Source organism: Elephas maximus, chromosome 2 (assembly GCF_024166365.1).
Source record: "Elephas maximus indicus isolate mEleMax1 chromosome 2, mEleMax1 primary haplotype, whole genome shotgun sequence".
NCBI classification, from domain to species: Eukaryota; Metazoa; Chordata; class Mammalia; order Proboscidea; family Elephantidae; genus Elephas; species Elephas maximus.
The window spans coordinates 68,833,565-68,854,570 of NC_064820.1; the positions used below are offsets into that span (position 1 = coordinate 68,833,565).

Below are 21,006 nucleotides of genomic sequence, written 5' to 3' on the forward strand. Positions count from 1 at the left end.
AGCGTGGAGTGATTGACTCTTTCTCTATATTCTTGACTTCAAGGAAAGCCTTCTTTGGAAATGAAGTTATTTTAAATCACAGGTGGTAAGGAATGCAAGCAAATGACCTGGCCTCAACCATAAAGGACTTGGAAGATTTATTTAAGATTCTGAATTAATTAGAATTCTGAAGTTTTGGGGTCAGATTCTAAGAATAATGACTATAACTCTGAGTGACACTGCAAAGTAATTGGAATTAGAAGTTTATATTGCAGTGGGTAACAGAAGGGGATGATTCTGGTTTTGATATACTGAAAATCTAAAGATACCTAGAAATGCTGCAAAGATGCATGGGTGGGCTTGTTTGTAATAAAGTAAAGTAAATCCCCAGGAGCAAAAAAGAATGTGGGAGTTTGGGGAGCTTGATAAATAGACCCATGACATCAAAACTACCCTTAAAGTTTTGTAATCTAGTGGCTTGGGTTTTAATACTCATGGTCATACAAGAGACTGATCCTTTGGGTACACATGAGGCATTGAGTTGAGAACTGATACCCCCAAGTAAAGGTAGGACCTGGGAAGGGCAACAATTTCAGAAAAACCCAAAGCCACTGTGATTGAGTCGATTCTGACTCACAGTGACCCTGTAGGACAGAGTAAAGCTGCCCCCCAGGGGTTCCCAAGGCTGTAAATCTTTACAGAGGCACACTGCCACATCTTTCTCCAGTGGAGTGACTGGTGGGTTGGAACTGCTGACCTTTTGGTTAGCAGCTGAGCACTTTAATCACCGTGCCACCAGGCCTCCTTCTTAGAAAAACAGTGGATTAAAAAAAAGACAATTGTCCACTGCCACAGAAAGATTATAAGAAAGTCTATATTGGCCTAGTCTCTGAGTAGGAGGCAGGGAAAAGTCTCATCTCAAAATTTTATTATTTTTATTTTCTAAGTGTCTTGTTATGAAAATTTAAAAAATACGCAAAAATAGAATGGTGTAATGAACTCCCACGTATCCATCAGCCAGCTTCAATAGTTATCAGCATTCTTGAATTTTCTTTTTTTGCATTATATAGTTTTTATACACTATATAATTTTGCCTGTAAATACATCTTTAATGTAACAAACCATAATATTGTATGTCTCATTCAGAAAAACTAACAATTTTTTAATATCCAGTACCTAGTTCATGTCTGATTTCCCCCAGTTGTCTCAAAAATGTCTTTTTACAGTTGACTTGTTTGGGTTGAGGTTCAAACAAGGTCTGTGCATTGCATTCAATTAATATGTCTCTTAAATCTCTTTTAATCTGTAAGTTTCTCCTCTCCTTTTTAAAAGCTTGTTTATTGAAGAAAGCAAATCATTTTACCTGTAGAATTTCCTGCATTTGAGATTTGGGAAGATGGTATCAATTAACATCTTTCTCTATTCTCCATATAGTCAGTAAACTGGTTTTTAGGCTAAGATGATTGATTCAGTTTAGGTTAATTGTATTTTTTTTTTTTAAAAGGATACGTCATAGATGGTGCTGAGTACTTCCTATTGAATCCCAGTGGAACAAAAAGAGGTACACGATGCTTGGCTGTCCTATTTTTAGTGATGTTAAGATTGATCTTTGGGTTTAGGTGGTAACACTCTAATTCTTCATTATAAAGTGCTCACTTCCACTACCATCCTTTTAGGTAATGGTTTTAGCATCCATTGATGCTAGATCCGTCATTTCATTATCTAGATCCATCATTTCTTTAGGGGTTGAAAAATGGTGATTCTGTTGATCATATTTATTAGCTGTGATGCTTCTATAATGACAGATTTTTTTCCTTAGTAACTTTTGGTTAATCTGAAATAGTTTGTATAACAAAGGTAGGATAAATGCTTGGTTTGATAATTTCATTTTAACACTTTTCAGATCCTGACTTCTTCCAAATCACCTGAAAATTCTTAACTTCAGATTTAGGGGTTGGAATTTATACTATCAGGGCAGGCCTTGTATACAGATCGTTGAACTAAGACCGTCTGAGACGCAAACTGAGAAACTTATGTCGGAAGTATCCCTGAGTAAGACAGTACACAGTACTGGGGAAGCTAGCACAGCTTTTCCAAGCCATGATCATGGAAGCTCCATAGGCACATCCAAACTCTCTGAGGGACTGAATTTCTGGGCTGAGGGCTGTAGGGACCACGGTCTTGGGGAAGATCTAGTTCGATTGGCATAACATAGTTTATAAAGAAAATGTTCTACATTCTACTTCAGTTAGTAGTGCCTGGGATATTAAAACCCTGTGAGGGGCCATCTAGGATACTCCATTGGTCTCACCCCTTCAGGAGCAAGGAAGAATGAAAAAAACTAAAGATGCAAAGCTAAGATTAGTCCACAGGACTAATGGACCACGTCTACCTTGGCCTCCCCAAGACTGAGGCCAGTACAACTAGATGGTGCCTGGCTACCACCAGTGACTGCTCTGACAGGGATCACAATAGGGGGTCCTGGACAGAGCTGGAGAAAAATGAATAAAATTCTCACACAGAAAGACCAGGCTTGCTGACGTGACAGACTGGAGAAACCCTAAGAGTCTCTCTCCTGCACACCCTTTCAGCTCAGTAATGAAGTCGCTCCTGAGGTTCACCCTTCAGCCACAGATGAAGGCCAAAAATGAGACTAAAGGGGCACACCAGCCCTGAGGCAAGGACTAGAAGGCAGGAGGGGACAGGGAGCCCAAGGTTGAGAAGGGAGAGTGTTGACATGTCACGGGGTTGTTAACCAATGTCATAAAACAATATGTGTACTAACTGATTAATGAGAAACTAGTTCTGTAAGCTTTTATCCAAAGTACAATTAAAAAAAAAAAAACAAAACCCTGGGCTGGTGATGTCCCAGGGACACCTGGCAGATAACAAATGTGAAACTGTTCCTCCTGCAGGGACAGGTCCTCAAACAAGATCCCATAGTATTCTCATGGTAAAGATGAGTTCATACTCCAAAATTATGAAACCCCTGAGCAAATGATTTACCATATGTGAGAGTTAGTGGACACAACTAATAGGAAATTTAAATCGCCAGAATATTTTAGTGAGCTCAGGGCTAAGTGTTTGGTTTTCTTCTCTATACCCACAGTCTTGACGATCTCATCCATTTTCATGGCTTCAAAGAACCATGCCACATTTAAATCTCCTGTCCAGACATTTCTTTGCAACTCTAGGTTCATGTATGCAGCTGTGCACTTAATAGTTTTACTTGAAAGTCAAACAGATGTTTCAACCCTAACACATTCAACACTGAATTCCTGATCTGCTCCCCCGTTCTACCTGCAATCTTCCCTATCTCAGTTGATGGCAATGACATGTTTCTGTTTGCTCATGCCAAAAAACTTGGAACATCTTTGATTCCTCTTTCTCTCAGATTGCACATCCAGTCTGTCAGAAAATCCTGTTGGCTCTACTTTCAATATGTATTCAGAATTTGACCATTATTTAACACTTCCTTTCAATGTGTATCTAGAATTTGACCGTTATTTAACACCTCCACGACTCGCCCTGGTTTTAGCCTTACCTGTTGACTGGATTACTGCACTATGTGTTTTTCCATTCAAATGGAATTTATCTGATAATTGTGAGCTAATTGGTAGTTTCTTTAACTATATTCCTGTTTTACACTCAGATAATTTTATTTAAAAGTAAATCTAGTAACATTTTTTTAAAGTTACAGCTTATCCTTTTTTCTTTTCTAACTTTAACCATGAGTAGGTAAACGTTTACTAGGAAGGGGCAGAATCTTGTAGAAATGTTGTACACTGGCACAAACATTTGGATTCAACCAGAACCATGTGAGAATATAAATCATAATTTGGTCTCCAATTTAGGCATTTTCCCAAAGTAATGCAGTGTAATGTACTTAGGCATATGTTCAGCTCATAGGTGAATTTAAATAAAGAGAAGCAAGCAATCCATAATGTTAGCTATGAAGAATATGGTTTATACTTGATGTTTTATAATTTCTTTTCACTGCCCAGAGTGAGAGAGCCGTAGCTCTAATTCAGGTCAACAACACATACAGTCATTTATAAGATATTTTGTGATATTGTGAAGGACTGCAAGGACTTAAGACACTGCTATGTCCTCTCCCTGGGAGATTTCAATTTAGAGGAAGGAACACACGTACTCATTAGTACAATATCTAATGGCGGAGTGATGTGAGTACTAAAACAGAGACATAGGTAACATGTGGAGCTTCAAGAAGTGATTCCTAAATAATGGGTTTTAGCCTGTTTTCTTTATGGATCCCAAACTGATTAAAAAAAAAAAAAAAGGTCCTTTTGTTGGTTTGTACAGGCCAAGGACTTGTGGTTCTGTAGACTTTGATTTTACATAGGCCTAAGAGTTAAATGAGTTAAGGCTTACTAGTTTTTTGAATTCATAAGCCAAAATTTTCATGTTACTAGAGTTTCCTGAGGACTGCAGTTTAATACTCTAGTAGGAAGGCTGGTTTTACTGCCTGCTTGGCAATATGGCAGAATTCTAATTGTATGTGTGAACATGTAGACAGTGGAGAATTCCCCAGTTTTCAGAAGGATGTTTTATCAGGGCATCACCACTGTCGTCTTGAGGTGGCTATGATTTTTAATTGCTGCTATTTGTGCCTATAAATTATTGAATTATTGATTTAGTTTGCAGTTTGTCTAATCCTGTGATGTTTAATGATATTTATTTACATAAATAATATTTCTGGCCTGTAATTTCCCAAATGCATAAATGTTCTGTCAGGAAACTTCTAGACTCCTTTAACTAAAGTAAAAAAAAATTTTTTTTTTTTTTTTACTTCAGATGTTATAAAATCCAATTAAAATTTGCTTGATTGATAATGCTTTATTTAAAAAAAAATTGATAATGCTTTATTAGGTTCACTTAATTAATTTTCCCAAGGAAAATGGGAACTAGAAAGGTAGGTGTGCCAAATTTTGTCATTTGTTAGTGGGCCACATTGGTAAGAAATTTGAGAACCACCAGCTTACAAGAAAGGGTGATTAATTCTGAAATAGAGAACTCAAAGGAGATACTATAGTGGAGGTACCATATTGATATGGTTTTTTGGGGGCAGAGGAATACTTCCGTAGGCTAAGAAGCAGCAGAACTTGGGGTGGGATAGGGGAAGAGTTGGGGAGGAGAGGAACAATGAAGAATATTCCAAACTGGGGAAACAGTATGCACAAAGAAATGGAGTTGTATAAAGCCTGGCTAGAGAATTTGAGTAGTTGGCCCATTGGAACTTCAGCATAGCATGCATGAAAAGATTAATGTGAGATGAGATGGCTAACCTCTTGAATGTCATGTTAAATAGTTGGGATTTTTTATTTAGGCTGTAAGGAGCAATTAAAGGTTGTTGAAATGGGACTAAATTGGTTAACTTATTATCTGTAGCTTTAGTAAGGTTATGAGTTGGAATCGACTCGATGGCAATGGGTTTGGTATTTTTGTTTTGGTTAGTAAGGCTATAAGGATATATTGGGGTAGGGGTGTCCAGATAAGAGGCTGTTGCAGTGTCAAGACAATGAATTTCCATGGCTGGAAATTGAAATGTGGCAGATGGGATACAAGGGAGCAGACAGAAGTGACATTTCAGAGATAGACGCAAGAAAACTTTCTGAGGAGTGAGGGAAAAGGAAGAATTAGAGATGACACCTTGATATCTGGCCTTTGAGATTTGGCAAATAATGTTATTGGTATGGAGGAGAAGGGGAAGGGGAAAAACAAATTTGTGAGGAACGTTGAGTTTGTCTTTTTTTTTTATGTTTAAATCTTTTTGTTTTTAATTTTTATTGTGCTTTAAGTGAAAGTTTAAAAATCAAGTCAGTCTCTCATACAAAAATTTATATATACCTTGCTATATACTCCTAGTTGCTCTCCCTCTAATGAGACAGCACATACCTTCCCTCCACTCTGTTCTCGTATCCATTCGGCCAGCTTTCGACTCCCTCTGCTCTCTCACCTCCTCTCCAGACAGGAGCTGCTTACATTATCTCCTGTGTCTACTTGATCCAAGAAGCTCACCCTTCATCAATATCATTTTCCATCCTGTAGTCCGGTCCCATCCCTGTCTGAAAAGTTGGCTTTGAGAATGGTTCCTGTCTTAGGTTAACAGAAGGTCTGGGAACCATGACCTCCAGGGTCCTTCTACTCTCAGTCAGACCATTAAGTCTAGTCTTTTTGTGAGAATTTGAGGTCTGCATCCCACTGCCCTCCTCCCTCAGTGGCTGTCTGTTGTGTTCCCTGTCAGGGCCATCGTTGGTTGTAGCCGGTCATCATCTAGTTCTTCTGGTCTCAGCTGATGTAGTCTCTGGTTTTTGTGGCCCTTTCTGTCTCTTGGACTCATAATTATCTTGTGTTTTTGGTGTTTTCATTCTCCTTTGCTCCGGGTGGGTTGAGACCAATTGATGCACCTTAGGTGGCCGCTTGCTAACATTTAAGACTGCAGACGCCACTCTCCAGAGTGGGATGCAGAATGTTTTCTTAATAGATTTTATTATGCCAGATGACTTAGATGTCCCCTGAAACCACGGTCCCCAAACCCCAGCCCCTGCTACACTGGCCTTCGAAACATTCAGTTTTTTCAGGAAACTTCTTTGCTTTTGGTTTAGTCCAGTTGTGCTGACCTCTCCAGTATGGCGTGTTGTCTTTCCCTTCACCTAAAATGGTTCTTATCTACTAATTAATAAAAACCCGTCTCCATCTCTCCCTGCACACTCTTGTGACCATCAAAGAATATTTTCTTCTTTGTTTAAACTATTTTTCGAGTTCTTATAATAGTGGTCTTATACAGTATTTGTCCTCTTGCAGCTAATTTCACTCAGCATAATGCCTTCCAGATTCCTCCATGTTATGAACTGATTCATCATTGTTCCTTATTGATGCGCAGTATTCCATTGTGTGAATATAAAAAAAACCCAGTGCTGTCGAGTCAATTCTGAGTCATAGCGACCCTATAGGACAGAGTAGAACTGCCCCCTAGAGTTTCCAAGGAGCGTCTGGTGAATTTGAACTGCCACCCCTTTGGTTAGCAGCCGTAGCACTTAACCACTACGCCACCAGGGTTTCCTGTGTGAATGTACCATAATTTATCCATTCATCTGCTGATGGGTACCTTGGTTGCTTCCATCTTTTTGCTATTGTAAACAGTGTTGCAGTGAACATGGGTGTGCATATATCTGTTCGTGTAAAGGCTCTTATTTCTCTAGGATATATTCCAAGGAGTGGGATTGCTGGATCATACAGTAGTTCTATCTCTAGCTTTTTAAAGAAAAAAAAAAAAAAAAGAAGTGCCAAATCGATTTCCAAAGGGGTTGTACCATTTTACATTCCCACCAGCAGTGTATAAGTGTTCCAGTTTCTCCACAACCTCTCCAACATTTATTATTTTGTGTTTTTTGGATTAATGCCAGCCTTGTTGGAGTGAGATGGTATCTCATTGTAGTTTTGATTTGCATTTCTGTAATGGCTAATGATTGTGAGCATTTCCTCATGTACCTGTTAGCTACCTGAATGTCTTCTTTAGCGAAGTGACTGTTCATATCCTTCGTCCATTTCTTAATTGGGTTGTCTTTTTGTAGTTGAGTTTTTGCAGTATCATGTAGATTTTAGAGATCAGATGCCGATCAGAAATGTGATAGCTAAAAACTTTTTCCCAGTTTGTAGGTAATCTTTTTACTCTTTTGGTTAAGTCTTTGGATGAGCATAGGTGTTTGAGTTTTAGAAGCTCCCAGTTGTCTAGCTTCTCTTCTGCATTGTTAGTAATGTTTTGCGTACTGTTCATGCCATGTGTTAAGGCTCCTAGCATTGTCCCTGGAAATGCTGGTGGCGTAGTGGTTAAGTGCTATGGCTGCTAACCAAAGGGTCGGCAGTTTGAATCTGCCAGGCGCTCCTTGGAAACTCTATGGGGCAGTTTTACTCTGTCCCATAGGGTCGCTATGAGTCGGAATCGACTGAACGGTACTGGGTTTAGCATTGTCCCTATTTTTTTGTCCATTATCTTTATCATTTTAGATTTTATATTTAGGCCTTTGATCCATTTTGAGTTCTTTTTTGTGCATGGTGTGAAGTATGGGTCTTGTTTCGTTTTTTTGCAGATGGATCTCCAATTATGCCAGCACCATTTGTTAAAGAGACTGCCTTTTCCCCATTTCACTGACTTTGGGCTTTTGTCAAATATCAGCTGCTCCTGTGTGGGTGGATTTACGTCTGGGTTCTCAGTTCTGTTCCATTGGTCTATGTGTCTGTTGTATACCAGTACCAGGCTGTTTTGACTACTGTGGTGGTATAACAGGTTCTAAAATCAGGTAGAGTGAGGCCTCCCACTTTGTTTTTCTTTTTTAGTAGTGCTTTATTTACCTGGGGCCTTTTTGTCTTCCATATGAAGTTGGTGATTTGTTTCTCCAGTTCATTAAAAAATGTCCTTGGAATTTGGATTGGAATTGCATTGTATCTATAGATGGCTTTTGGTAGAATAGACATTTTTACAATGGTAAGTTTTCCTATTGATGAGCAGGGTATGTTTTTCCACTTACGTAGGTTTCTTTTGGTTTCTTGCAGTAGTGTCTTATAGTTTTCTTTGTATTGGCATCTTATATCTCTGATAAGGTTTATTCCTAAGTGTTTTATCTTCTTGGGGGCTACTGTAACTGGTATTGATTTGGTGATTTCCTCTTCAGTGTTCTTTTTGTTGGCATAGAGGAATCCAACTGATTTTTGTATGTTTATCTTGTATCCCGATACTCTGCTGAGCTCTTCTATTAGTTTCAGTAGTTTTCTGGAGGATTCTTTAGGGTTTTCTGTGTATAAGATCATGTCATCTGCAAATAGAGATACTTTTACTTCCTCCTTACCAATCTGGATGCCCTTTATATCTTTGTCTAGCCTAATTGCTCTGGCTAGGACCTCCAGCATAGTGATAAATAAGAGAGGTGATAAAGGGCATCCTGTCTGGTTCCTGATCTCAAGGGGAATGCTTTCAGACTCTTTCCGTTTAGGATGATGTTGGCTGTTGGCTTTGTTTAAATGCCCTTTATTATGTTGTGTAATTTTGCTTCTATTCCTATTTTGCTGAGAGCTTTTATCATGAATGGATATTGAACTTTGTCAAATGCCTTTTCTGCATCAATTGATAAGATCATGTGGTTCTTGTCTTTTGTTTTGTTTATATGATGGATTACATAAATTGTTTTTCTAATGTTGAACCATCTGTGCATACCTGGTATGAATGCCACGTGGTCATGGTGAATTACTGTTTTGATATGTTGTTGAATTCTATTGGCTAGAATTCTGTTGAGGATTTTTGCAGCTAAGTTCATGAGGGAAAATTCTGTAATTTTCTTTTTTTGTGGTGTCTTTACCTGGTTTTGGTATCAGGGATATGCTGGCTTCACAGAATGAGTTTGGGAGTAATCCATCCTTTTCTGTGTTCTGAAATGTCGTTAGTAGTAGTGGTGTTAACTCTTTTCTGAAAGTTTGGTAGAATTCTGCAGTGAAGCCATCTGGGCCAGGGCTTTTTTTTTTTGGTGAGAGTTTTTTGATTACCTTTTCAATCTCTTCTTTTGTTACAGGTTTATTTAGTTGTTCTACCTCTGTTTGTGTTAGTTTAGGTAAGTGGTTTGTTTCTAGGAACTCACCCATTTCTTCTAGGTTTTCAAATTTATTAAATTTTTCATTGTAATCTCATATGATTCTTTTAATTTCAGTTGGGTCTGTTGTAGTATCACCCATTTCATTTCTTATCTGGGTTATTTGTATCCTCTCCTGTTTTTCTGTTGTCAGTTTGGCCAGTTGTTTATCAATTGTGTCAATTTTTTCAAGGAACCATCTTTTGGTCTTGTTAATCCTTTCAGTTGTTTTTCTGTTCTGTATTTCATTTAATTCTGCTCTAATTTTTATCTTTTGCTTCTTTCTGGTGCCTGAGGGTTTCTTTTGGTGCTCTCTTCCTATTTGTTCAGGTTGTAGGGATAATTCTTTGATTTTGGCCCTTTCTTCTTTTTGTATGTATGCATTTATTGATATAAATTGGCCTCTGAGCACTGCTTTTGCTGTGTCCCAAAGGTTCTGATAGGAAGGGTGTTCATTCTCATTGGATTCTCTGAATTTCTTTATTTCATCCTTAATGTCTTCTATAATCCAGTTGTTTTTTGAGCAGGGTATTGTTCAGTTTCCAAGTGTTTGATTTCTTTTTCCTGCTTTTCCTGTTATTGATTTCTCCTTTTATTCCTTATGGTCAGGGAAGATGCTTTGTACTATTTCAGTGTCTTGGATTCTACTGAGGCTTGCTTTATGACCTAATATGTGGTCTATTCTAGAGAATGTTCCATATGCATTGGAAAAGAAAGTATACTTGGCTGCTCTTGGGTGGCATGTTGTCTACATGTCTCTGAGGTCAAGTTGGTTCATTGTGTCATTTAGATCTTCCGTATCTCTGTTGAGCTTCTTTTTGTATGTTCTGTCCTTCACCAAAAGTGATGTGTTGAAGTTTCCTACTGTAATTGTGGAGCAGCCTATCTCACTTTTCAGTGCTGTTAGAGTTTGTTTTATGCATCTTGCAGCCCTGTCATTGGGTGCATAAATATTTAGTATGGTTATATCCTCCTGGTATACTGTCCGTTTAATCATTATGTAGTGTCCTTTGTGGTGGATTTAACTTGAAAATCTATTTTGTGAGAAATTGATGTTTCCATTCCTGCTCTTTTTTATTTGTTGTTTGCTTGATATACTTTTTTCTGTCCTTTGAGTTTAGTTTGTGTCTCTAAGTCTGAGGTGTGTCTCTTGTAGGCAGCATGTGGACGGATCATGTTTTTTTAAATCCATTCTGCTACTCCGTCTCTTTATTGGTGCATTTAGTCCATTTACATTCAGCATAATTATGGATAGGTATGAATTTTGTGCTGTCATTTTCATGTCTTTTTTTGTATGTTCTCGACAGTTTCTTTTTCCCACTTAATTCTTTGTGCTGAGTAGTTTATCTTTATATATTTTCTTTTCCTCTTATTCATTGTTCCTGATTTTGTTTCTTCTGAGTCTCTATTTTTTCTTGTATTTTATTTTGATGAGTAGGATTGTTAGTCTCCTTTGTGATTACCTTAATATTTACCCCTATTTTTCTGTGTTTAAACCTAACTTTTATTTCCTTATATCACCTTGTCTTCCTTTCTGTATGAAAGCTCTATGACTACATTTCTTAGTCCCTCCTTATTGATTTAATGTTGTCTTCTTTTACATAATGACATCACTGTTTCCCCTTTTCTGAGCATTTTTTTAAAACTTGATTTATTTTTGTTATTTCCCTATCTGGGTTGACATCTGACTGCCCCGTCTGGTGTTCTAGTCATGGGTCGATATCTGATATTATTGATTTTTTAACCGGAGAACTCCCTTTAGTATTTCTTGTAGTTTCGTTTTGGTTTTTACAAATTCCCTAAACTTCTTTTTATCTAGAAATGTCCTAGTTTTGCCTTCGTATTTGAGAATCAGTTTTGCTGGATATATGATTTTTGACAGGCAATTTTTTTCCTTCAGTGTTTTATATAAGTCATCCCATTGCCTTCTTGCCTGCATCGTTTCTGATGAGTAGTCTGAGCTTATTCTTGTTGACTCTCCTTATTGACTGTTGACTTTTCATTTATCCCTAGCTGCTCTTAAAATTCTCTCATTATGTTTGGTTTTGGCAAGTTTGGTTATAATATGTCTTGGTGACTTTTTTTTTTAGATTACCTTATGTGGAGTTCAGTGAGCATCTTGGATAGATATCTTCTCATCTTTCACGATATCAGGGAAGTTTTCTGCCAACAAATCTTCAACAATTCTCTCTGTATTTGCTGTTATACTGCCCTGTTCTGGTACTCCAATCACTCGTAGGTTATTTCTCTTGATAGAGTCCCACATGATTTTTACGTTTTCTTCATTTTTTAAAATTCTCTTATCTGATGTTTCTTCAAATATATTGATGCCAAGTGCTTTATCTTCAGTCTCGCCAATTCTGCCTTCCACTTGCTCAGTTCTGCCTTTCTGACTTTGTATTGAGTTGTCTAATTCTGAAATTTTATTGTTCATCTTCTGAATTTCTGATTGCTGTCTCTCTATGGATTCTTGGTGCTTATTAAATTTTTTATTATGTTCTTGAATAACCTTTTTAATTTCTTCAACTGCTTTATCTGTGTGTTCCTTGGCTTGTTCTGCATATTGCCTGACCCCCTTCCTGATCTTGCTGCTGATGTCTTGAAGAGTTCTGTATATTAATCTTTTGTATTCTGCATCTGGTAATTCCAGGAAGGCACCTTCATCCAGAAGATCCCTTGATTCTTTGTTTTGAGAGCTTGTTGAAGTGATCATGGTTTGCTTCTTTGTGGGATTTTATATTGACTGTTGTCTCTGAGGCATCTTTAAGTTATTGTATTAGTTTATTTTATTTTTGCTTACTGTATCCTAGCTTCTTGCTTTGTTTTGTTTTGATATGCCCAAATAGGTTGCTTGAGTGAGCTAGCTTGATTATTTTCGCCTTTGAAGCTCTTAACGCCCTGTCACCAGATGGCTAGAGCTGTTATCAGGTATATCTGCCTAGGAGTCCATTCACTTTTCTTGTATGGATTAATCTCAATTGTCCACGCAGTCATTCATCACGTGTGTGGTACAGGCTCTGTCCCACAGTCTTAGAGGGCAGGGGTGATGAGTGTATGTACCGGTATCTGGTTGTAGCAGGGGGTCACACTCTGAAGAAGGCAGGGGGCTGACAACTGTTCCCCGAATGTCTGTGAGGAAAGTGTGTCCCTGTTTCCTAGAGTGCACAGGTGGGTGGGTTCTGCAGATGGACCATGGGCACCCAGTGCTTTTAGTTGTAAGGACTGGGAGGTACCAGTTATCTTTGAACCTTTGTCATGGGTGGCTGGGTGATGTGAGTGGAGCCACTGGTCCTTAGGCCCCGATGTAAGTGAGGACCCTGTTTAATAGGCAAAGTGGTGTCAAATATCGAACACCCACCTCTCCACCGCACAGCTGAAAGAATTGCAGTCTATGAACAAGGGCCTGTTCTCCTGAAATAGGCCCACACAGGTCCATGCAGGGGGGAAAGGTATTCAAAGTCTATGGACCGTTTATGCCTGGACAGGAACTGCTTCTGTCCTGAGCTTCCCAGGTTAGTGGAGCTGGCAGATTATCTTTTCCCCCAATTGTGAGTTTATTCTTCTTCCAGGGCTGGGAGAATGGCTCAGGACATGCAGCAGGACCTATCTCAGGCCCAGGGAGATAGGCAGCTACTGAAGGCAGCTTGGGGGCTGGGAGCACAGTAAAATATACACACATACTTAGCTTTTACCGAGAGCGCTGTTCTCTGGTTCTAGAGGTGTGAGTAGGCTGTGCAACTGGCTGTTTCTCCCTGAGGAGACTGCGGCCTAACGCTACCGCCAGCCCGCCTCATTCACTCCTGGGAATGGTGCCTGAGGTTTCCTGGTGATTCAGGCCTGACAACTCCTCTCTGCTTTTGAACCATCTCTTCCTCCCTCTGCTGCTCAGTCTGTTTTCTAACTTTGCCTTTGATATTCAGGGCTCCTAGCTTGTCATAAATATAATCATTTCACTTGTTTTTTCAGGTCTTTGTTGTAAGAGCGTTCCCCAGAAGAGTCTGACTACTCTGCCATCTTGGTCCCACCTTCTTCGAGTTTGTCTTTCAATGTGTTGAGTTTGAGTTGCCTACAGGACTTCCAGTGGAGACATCTGAAGTATTAAAATTTAGTTGCTTTAGTCAGCTTCTTTTTTTTTTTAATGAAGCCTCGGTCCACTAACTTGCTATGATTTGGTGACAGCTGCTTTCTGGGTATTTTGTTGTTATCTTCAGACTTTTTTTTTTTTAACTAATGATTATCATTAGTGTCATTTTGATCTACATTTTCTCATAAGAGGTCATTTAGGAAAGACAGAGCAAACAAAGTGCTACAAGCTTGAAATATATATATATATATTTTTTTTTAAGGTGGGAGGGATAAATAAAACAAGCAAGTCTTTTGGCTTTCAGGTCAGTGCTTTATCTTTTAGGAGATACGTATCTCTTTTTTGTGCCCATTAATTTTTGGGAGCCAAAAATCTTTTGAGGTACCCTAACATAGCTGCCTCTCTATCCAACAAAAAGTTTCTCTGTGTAACTACTGCTTTCTTCCTAAAGAAAAAAAGATTCCGAAGCTAGGTAAGCATGCTTACCTCTGCTGCCATGTTTCTCATCTGAATCCTCTCTTGATTATTGATAGTTTGAGCCATCAAAAAGAATATATCCATCCAGTAAAAGCATGGCCGCTTATGCAAATATTATCTACTTGTGGTTAAAGCCATGTTTCATATTAATATATTTCACATAAAGTAAACATATCTTAGCCCTTATTTCCCCTTCTGTTAAAGAAATCATCCTGAGAGATAGCTGGGGAGACAGTGCTCTGTTTGACCTTAGGATCAAGTCTTTACTTGAGTGTCTTCCTTTGAAAACTCTGACATTATCTCATACTCTTCCCAGCCCTACAGTGGAGTAGGGACTCCTTTCACATGCTTTCAATGCATGTGTTTTTCTTATTCTTTGTTTCCTGACAAAATAGTAGGTGCTCAGCAAATATTTACTTAATGAATATTTGTAGCTTCAACATACAAGTTAAAATTAAAAAAAAAAAAAAACTGATTTTATTTTCTTCTTTACTGTATCTTCTCTCTACTGTACATTCTTGGTTCAGTTGCAAATATTATTGGAGTGGGACCTTTGAGACTTTATTAAAAATATGTGTTGTGTCCTAATGATTAAACCTATTCCTAGGAAGAAATACTTCTCATATTATGATTTCTAAGCATCACATATGAATGTACCATTTTGAAAAGTAGATTTCGGCTCTCCTTACAACTGTTAATTTTGTATGTAATTTCTACTTTTTCTTATATTTTCTCCTTAAGAATGTAGTGTGTGGGAAGTGAGTGATTATATGGGTCCACACACTGTTATTTCATTCATCGTTAAGATTCATTCTTTCTTTTACCAAGGAGTGATAGTTGAAGTGGGCAGAACTAATCAGGATACAGAGCTTACAGTATGCCTGCATTTCTTCAGTGATTTTCTTTCCCCCCACACTTCTTGGCTTGAAAGGCAGCAGTGAGTGCCTAGGTTATGTTTCTGAGATAAAGAAAATTGAGGAGGAGGTAATTTACAAGAATAAAGAGATGATGTTCAACTTTGATTGAAGTTTGTGGTTTAAGAAGCCAACTTTCAAAGTGTTCTAGAAATATTTATTGAACTAAGGTACCTAAATGCCACAGAAACTTAGTCATATCAGTAAGACGCTATTTTATTTTCTGCTTAACATAGAATTAATTTTTGGGTCTCATTTTGTTCTTATATAGTTCAAAAACAAATGTAGTGACCATTGCTTTGAAAATTCATTTACATTTTTGTAATATTCCACAGATCATTGGTTGGTTGTTGTTAATGCCGCTTTTCTCTGGCCTGCTTGAATTTGGGTACCTTTTCTTCCATTTCTTTTGTGTTCACAACACACATCAAGGAAGCCTACTTTAATTGATTCAGTATCAGCAGAAGGAACTGACATGTTATTAATTCTACAAAAAAATCAATATCTGTGCAGCTCATTTCCAAGAGTTATCACATGCTTCTCTGTTTATGTGAGTAGTCCGTGGTTCCAAAGTCCACTTCTGTAACAATGGTATTACATTAACAGCATGCCATTTTTTTATATCTACATATGAATATTCCTTCAGGTGTCATAGAGATGTAATGTACCACACACTCTTCAGTATACAACCTTGAGGTGATTAATTATGTCTTGGTCTAATGGATGTACATAGCCTAATGGATGCACATCATGATGCTTGTAGGCCAAAAAATGAAACTCCTTTATGGAGTTTACAATTCCTTTATGGAGTTTACAATTCCAGTATTTGACTTCATGGAAAATTTCACCTTAATCTGTGATAAATATGTTACTCCATATGAACTCATCTGACCTTCTCAAATCTTTTAAAGAATACTGGTGGGAAATAAGATTTCCATAGGCGGCATTTTGGGGACAGCTGTTTTGCACAAAACAGTTGTTTTCAAATGTGGTCCAAAGACTCCTTGTGTCTCTCGTACCCTTTCAGGGGATCAATGAGGTCAAAACTTTTTTTTTTTTTTTTTTGATATTCTAAGATATTAGATGCCTTTTTCACTGTGCTGAAATTTGTATTGATGATGCAAAAACAATAGTGGGTAAAACTGCTGGTCCCTTAGCTGAATGAAGGCAGTGGTGACAAACTGAAGTAGGATTCCTATTCTTCACTGCCATATTCATGCAGTTAAAAAACTGTTTATTGAAGCAGTAAATACTATTGATTTTATTAAATATTTGCTTTTTAATGTTTTGTGGGATAAAAAATAACACGTAAAGTCCCTTGGCAGAATACTGAAGGGTGGTGTCTGTCTCTTTTGAGAAAAAGCCCTCGTGTGATTCCCTGGCATGTCAAATTTTACTAGAAAAAATGATTGACAAACTGTGGTTATCCACATGTGGACATTTGGCAGTATTTGTTGCAAATGACATAATTTAAGCTGTAAGCAAGTAAGAATTTTGAAGAAATTCTGCCATCATGAGCTTGATTGCTACCCAATAATTAAAGAACTTTTTCTGCTGAGCTAGATGGTGATGCTAACTAACAAAGGTGACTTTTTGGTATTATGTAATGAAACGTGTCAATATTTGGAAGATATGCATAACTCATCTTTTTTTTTTTTTTTTTAGGAAAAACGATTATCTTGTTATTCTCTTTATAGAGAATTATATTACAAAATTGTTGTTATATGGAGAGCCATTCAAAAAGTATACAGCCAAAAATATAGGAAAAAGTATATAGAGAATTATAGAGGTATGTTAAGACAGTGGAAACCCTGGTGGTGTAGTGGTTAAGCACTATAGCTGCTAATCAAAGGGTCGGCAGTTGCGTGAATCCACCAGGCGCTCCTTGGAAACTCTATGGGGCAGTTCTACTCTGTCCTATAGGGTCGCTATGAGTTGGCATTGACTCGACGGCACTGGGTTTAGTTTTTTTGGTTTGGTTAAGACAATGGCTTGGTTAAAAAAAAAAAAAAAACTTTTTATTTTGAGTTTTTTAAATTTTGAGTTTGTAAAGCATTTTTTAACTCTTTCTTTTGAGATAACTGTAGATTCGCATGCAGTTGTAATAATACAGAGAGCTCCTGTACACCCTTCAATCCTTTTCCCCGAATATTAGTATCTTACATGAATATAGTGGAGTCCTGGTGGCGCAGTGGTTAAGAACTCAGGCTGCTAACCAAAAGGTCAGCAGTTCACATCCACCAGCCACTTCTTGGAAACCCTATGGGGCAGTTCTTCTCTGTCCTATGGAGTTGCTATGAGTTAGAGTCAACTCAAAGGCAGTGGGTTTACATAACTATAGTACAATATCACAACCAAGAAATTGACATTGATACTATCATTGATAATCTCTATTCAGCTTATTCAGATTCCCCCAGTTACATGGACATGTTTGTGTATATGTTATTTAGTTCTAAGCCCTTTTATCACATGTAGATTCATGTGACCACCACCATCATCAAGATGCAGAACAGTTTCATCGTAAGGATTCTTCATGCTTTAGACTGTGTTCTGTAATTTTGTCTCTCTCAAAGTGTGGCCTTTGGATCACATATACAGAATCACCTAGTATGTTTGTTAAATATGCAGATTCCAGGATTCCACCCTAGAAACATTTAATTAGAATCTCTAGGGGCTATAGTATAAGTCAGAATCGACTTGATGGCACTGGGTTTTTTTTGGGGGGGGAGGTTTAGGGGCTATAGGGTCACTATGAGTTGGAATCGACTAGATGGCACTGGGCTTTGGATTTTTTTTAGTAGGGGCTGTGAGTTGGAATGACTCTAAGGCACCTAACAACAACAACAATGGATGTGGCCCAGTGATCTACATTTAAATAAATTCTCCAAATGTTGCTTATATATACCATACCTCTGAGGAGGTGACATTGAGCTGAGATTTGAATGGTAAGAAGGCAGCTAATTATGCAAAGGAGCCCTGCTGGTACAGTGGTTGAGAGCTCCTCTGCCAGTTTGAATCTACCAGCTGCTCCTTGGAAACCCTATGGGGCAGTTGTACTCTGTCCTATAGGGTTGCTATGAGTTGAAATCAACTCTATGGCAATAGGTTCGGGTTTTTGGTTTATCATGCGAAGACCTGGGGTGAGGAGGTCCAGATGGGTGCTGTTCAGTAGAGATATAATGGCAAGCCATATATGTAATTTTAAAAATTGTAGTAGCCACATTAGAAAGTAAAAAGAAGCAGACGAAATTAATTTTATAATTTATTTACTTCAAACTCATTGCCGTCATGTTGATTCTGACTCATAGTGACCATATAGGACAGAGTAGAACTACCCCATAGGGTTTCCAAGGAGCAACTGATGGATTCGAACTGCTGACCTTTTGGTTAGCAGCTGAGCTCTTAACGACTGCGCCACCAGGGCTGTTTATTTAAGTCTGTGTGTTAAAAATAGTATTTCAACATATCATTATAAAAATCAAGATATTCTACTTTTTTGGTACTGAGTCTTCAAAATCTGATGTGTGTTTTATATTTACTGCCCTGGTGGCACAGTGGTTAAGAACTCTGCTGCTAACCAAAAGATTGGCAGTTTGAATCCACCAGCTGCTCCTTGGAAACCCTATGGGGGCAGTTCTAGTCTGTCTTGTAGGTTGCTATGAGTCAGAATCGACAACAACGGGTTTGGTTTTTGGTTTGCATATCTCAATTGGCCACACTTGAGTGCTCAATAACCACATATGTCTAGTGGTTACCGTATAGGATGAAACAGGTCTTGACAGAGCAACAGCCAGTACAAAGGCCCTGGGCTCCTGAAAGAAATACATGTAGGGGTGTGCATTTGACATCTGGCAGTAGAAAGTATTGGTGTAGAGCATAGGAACAAGGTTGGGACTAGATACATAGAATTTAAAATTATCGATAGAGAAGAGTTATCATACAAAGAGTATAGTTTTCAACAAAGATTTATCAGAATCACCTACAAAGCTATTTCTAACTATACACTTGCACCCCAAAAGAACATGGGAGAATTGCTGGGGTATAGGCGTATACGGAGTTTTCCCAGAGTTTATTCTGATCTGATCCCCCACCCTAACCCCCATTCCTGGCTGAGAAGCACTGGTTAAATGAGAGATGAGGATGAAGGAGGTCAAGAAGGATATAAAGAAGTGAGAGGAATGTTGAAGATGTTATATAAACGGAGGGCTTCAGCAATGAAGAAGATATGTCATATAGCAGAAAGGGAGGGTATTTGCAAATTAAGATGTTCTTGGTGATCATTGAGGATGTCGTTTAAATTGAGTGCTCATCTGGGCCAAGATGTGTTCTGGAGATGAGTTAATGGAGACAGAACTACTGCTTAGCTGCTCAGAGGTCAGAGCTAGACTGGCTGCAAGAGGAACTTGTTGCTACCTCCCAGCAAGTGCTAGGTGATGTTGAGTTGATTTTCAACTCATAGTGACCCCATGTGACAGAGTAGAACTGCTCCATAGGGCTTTCTTGGCTGCGATCTTACAGGAGCAGATCGCCAGGTTACCATCCAAGTGCTTAACTACTGCTCCACCAGGACTCAGTTATTAAATACATATGACTTTTTGGAATACTTGCATATTAGTGCAAAATTACCATCCCAAGTTGGTCTAAATCAAAGTATTGACATACAATTTCCAGTTTAAAAATAGACCAAAAAATTGGTGAAGCTGTTCTCTGTGTCTTATGTTTGACTACATATGCCCCAAGTTATGTAGTACTGCCTGGTTAATTGTTCCTCTGAGTACAGTATAAAGGAGAAATTGTTGCATTCAGGATAAAGAATTTTTATGATTGATTTAAAGTAAGCATGTCCAGTTTTCACAGAATTAACTACAACTCAATGAATTCTATTTAAATTTTAATGCTGTAGCTTTCCAAACATCCTATTTACAAGAATATGTACAGTTGTTTGTCATGACTCGTAAAGCCATGTTTTTTTTTTTTCTTTAATAAAGCCACTGTTGTTTTTGTTAGGTGCTGTCAAGTAGTTTTTGACTCATAGTGACCCCATGTATCAGAGTAGAACTGCCCTATAGGATTTTCTTGGCTGTAATCTTTACAGAAGCAAATCAACAACAGGTCTTTCTCCTGTGGAGCCACTGGGTGGGTTCAAACAGCCGTTAGGTTAGCAGCAAAGCACTTGTAACATGGTGGAATAGTAATGTAGCATCAGAACCTGTCTAAATTCACGAGGGAGAATGATGAGAATTACCATCAGCTCAAAGCTAATCCCCATGAGGTGGAGGTATATCTACCTTCACCCTCCAACCTTTTTACTAATTCTGACACCAACTTCCTTTTCCGTGGCCCTCTCTACTTCTCTTCTGGGTTCGATAACCCATTGCAATGGTCACACAGAACTCACAGACCAGATACTTACAGTTATGTGGTTTATTAAGGAACAGCGTACAACTCAGGATCAGGATCAACAGGCTACAACTTGGAATCAGGATCAGGAAGCATGTAGGCAGTCTCCCTTCATCAGTGCAGGAGAGCTCTCTCAGGGCTATTGGCTGTGTAGGCCTCCACTTGGCCCTGAGGACAGGCTCCTCTTGACCTCTCGAGGGCAGGCTTCTTCTCAGACCTCTCAGAACAGGCATACCTTTGGCCCCCTGAGGACAGGCCTTTGTGCGCGGTGCCCCTTCCAGGCCTGTCACTGCCGTAGGGCCCCTTCCGACCTGTCACTATCATCAGTGTTACACCCTTAAACTCGTGTTACAGATCTGTTAGGAGGTTCCTTGCGTCCTTTTTCTCTGCTTCTTGTCTTTTTTGTCCTTTCTGGTTCTTCCTACTTCCTGTTTGAAAAACTTCTATGGAGTTGGCTGCATATATGTACAAACTCTTTATCAGTTTCAAGGCATGATCCTCCCACCAGGGC

At 38.5% G+C, this 21,006-nt stretch overlaps 1 protein-coding gene across 12 annotated transcripts in view; it reads left to right on the forward strand.

Moving 5' to 3' along the window:
• RNF180 (ring finger protein 180) overlaps nucleotides 1-21,006 on the forward strand; it is a 305,949-nt gene that overhangs the window by 21,798 nt on the left and 263,145 nt on the right. For 4 of the 12 annotated variants that reach the window (XM_049864345.1, XM_049864334.1, XM_049864367.1 and 1 more), the window contains exon 2: nucleotides 1,484-1,540. The exons of the other annotated variants lie outside the window; for them this stretch is intronic. The gene's annotated coding sequence lies outside the window, so the exon portion shown is untranslated. The remainder of the gene's footprint in view (nucleotides 1-1,483; nucleotides 1,541-21,006) is intronic. 12 annotated transcript variants of the gene reach the window in all.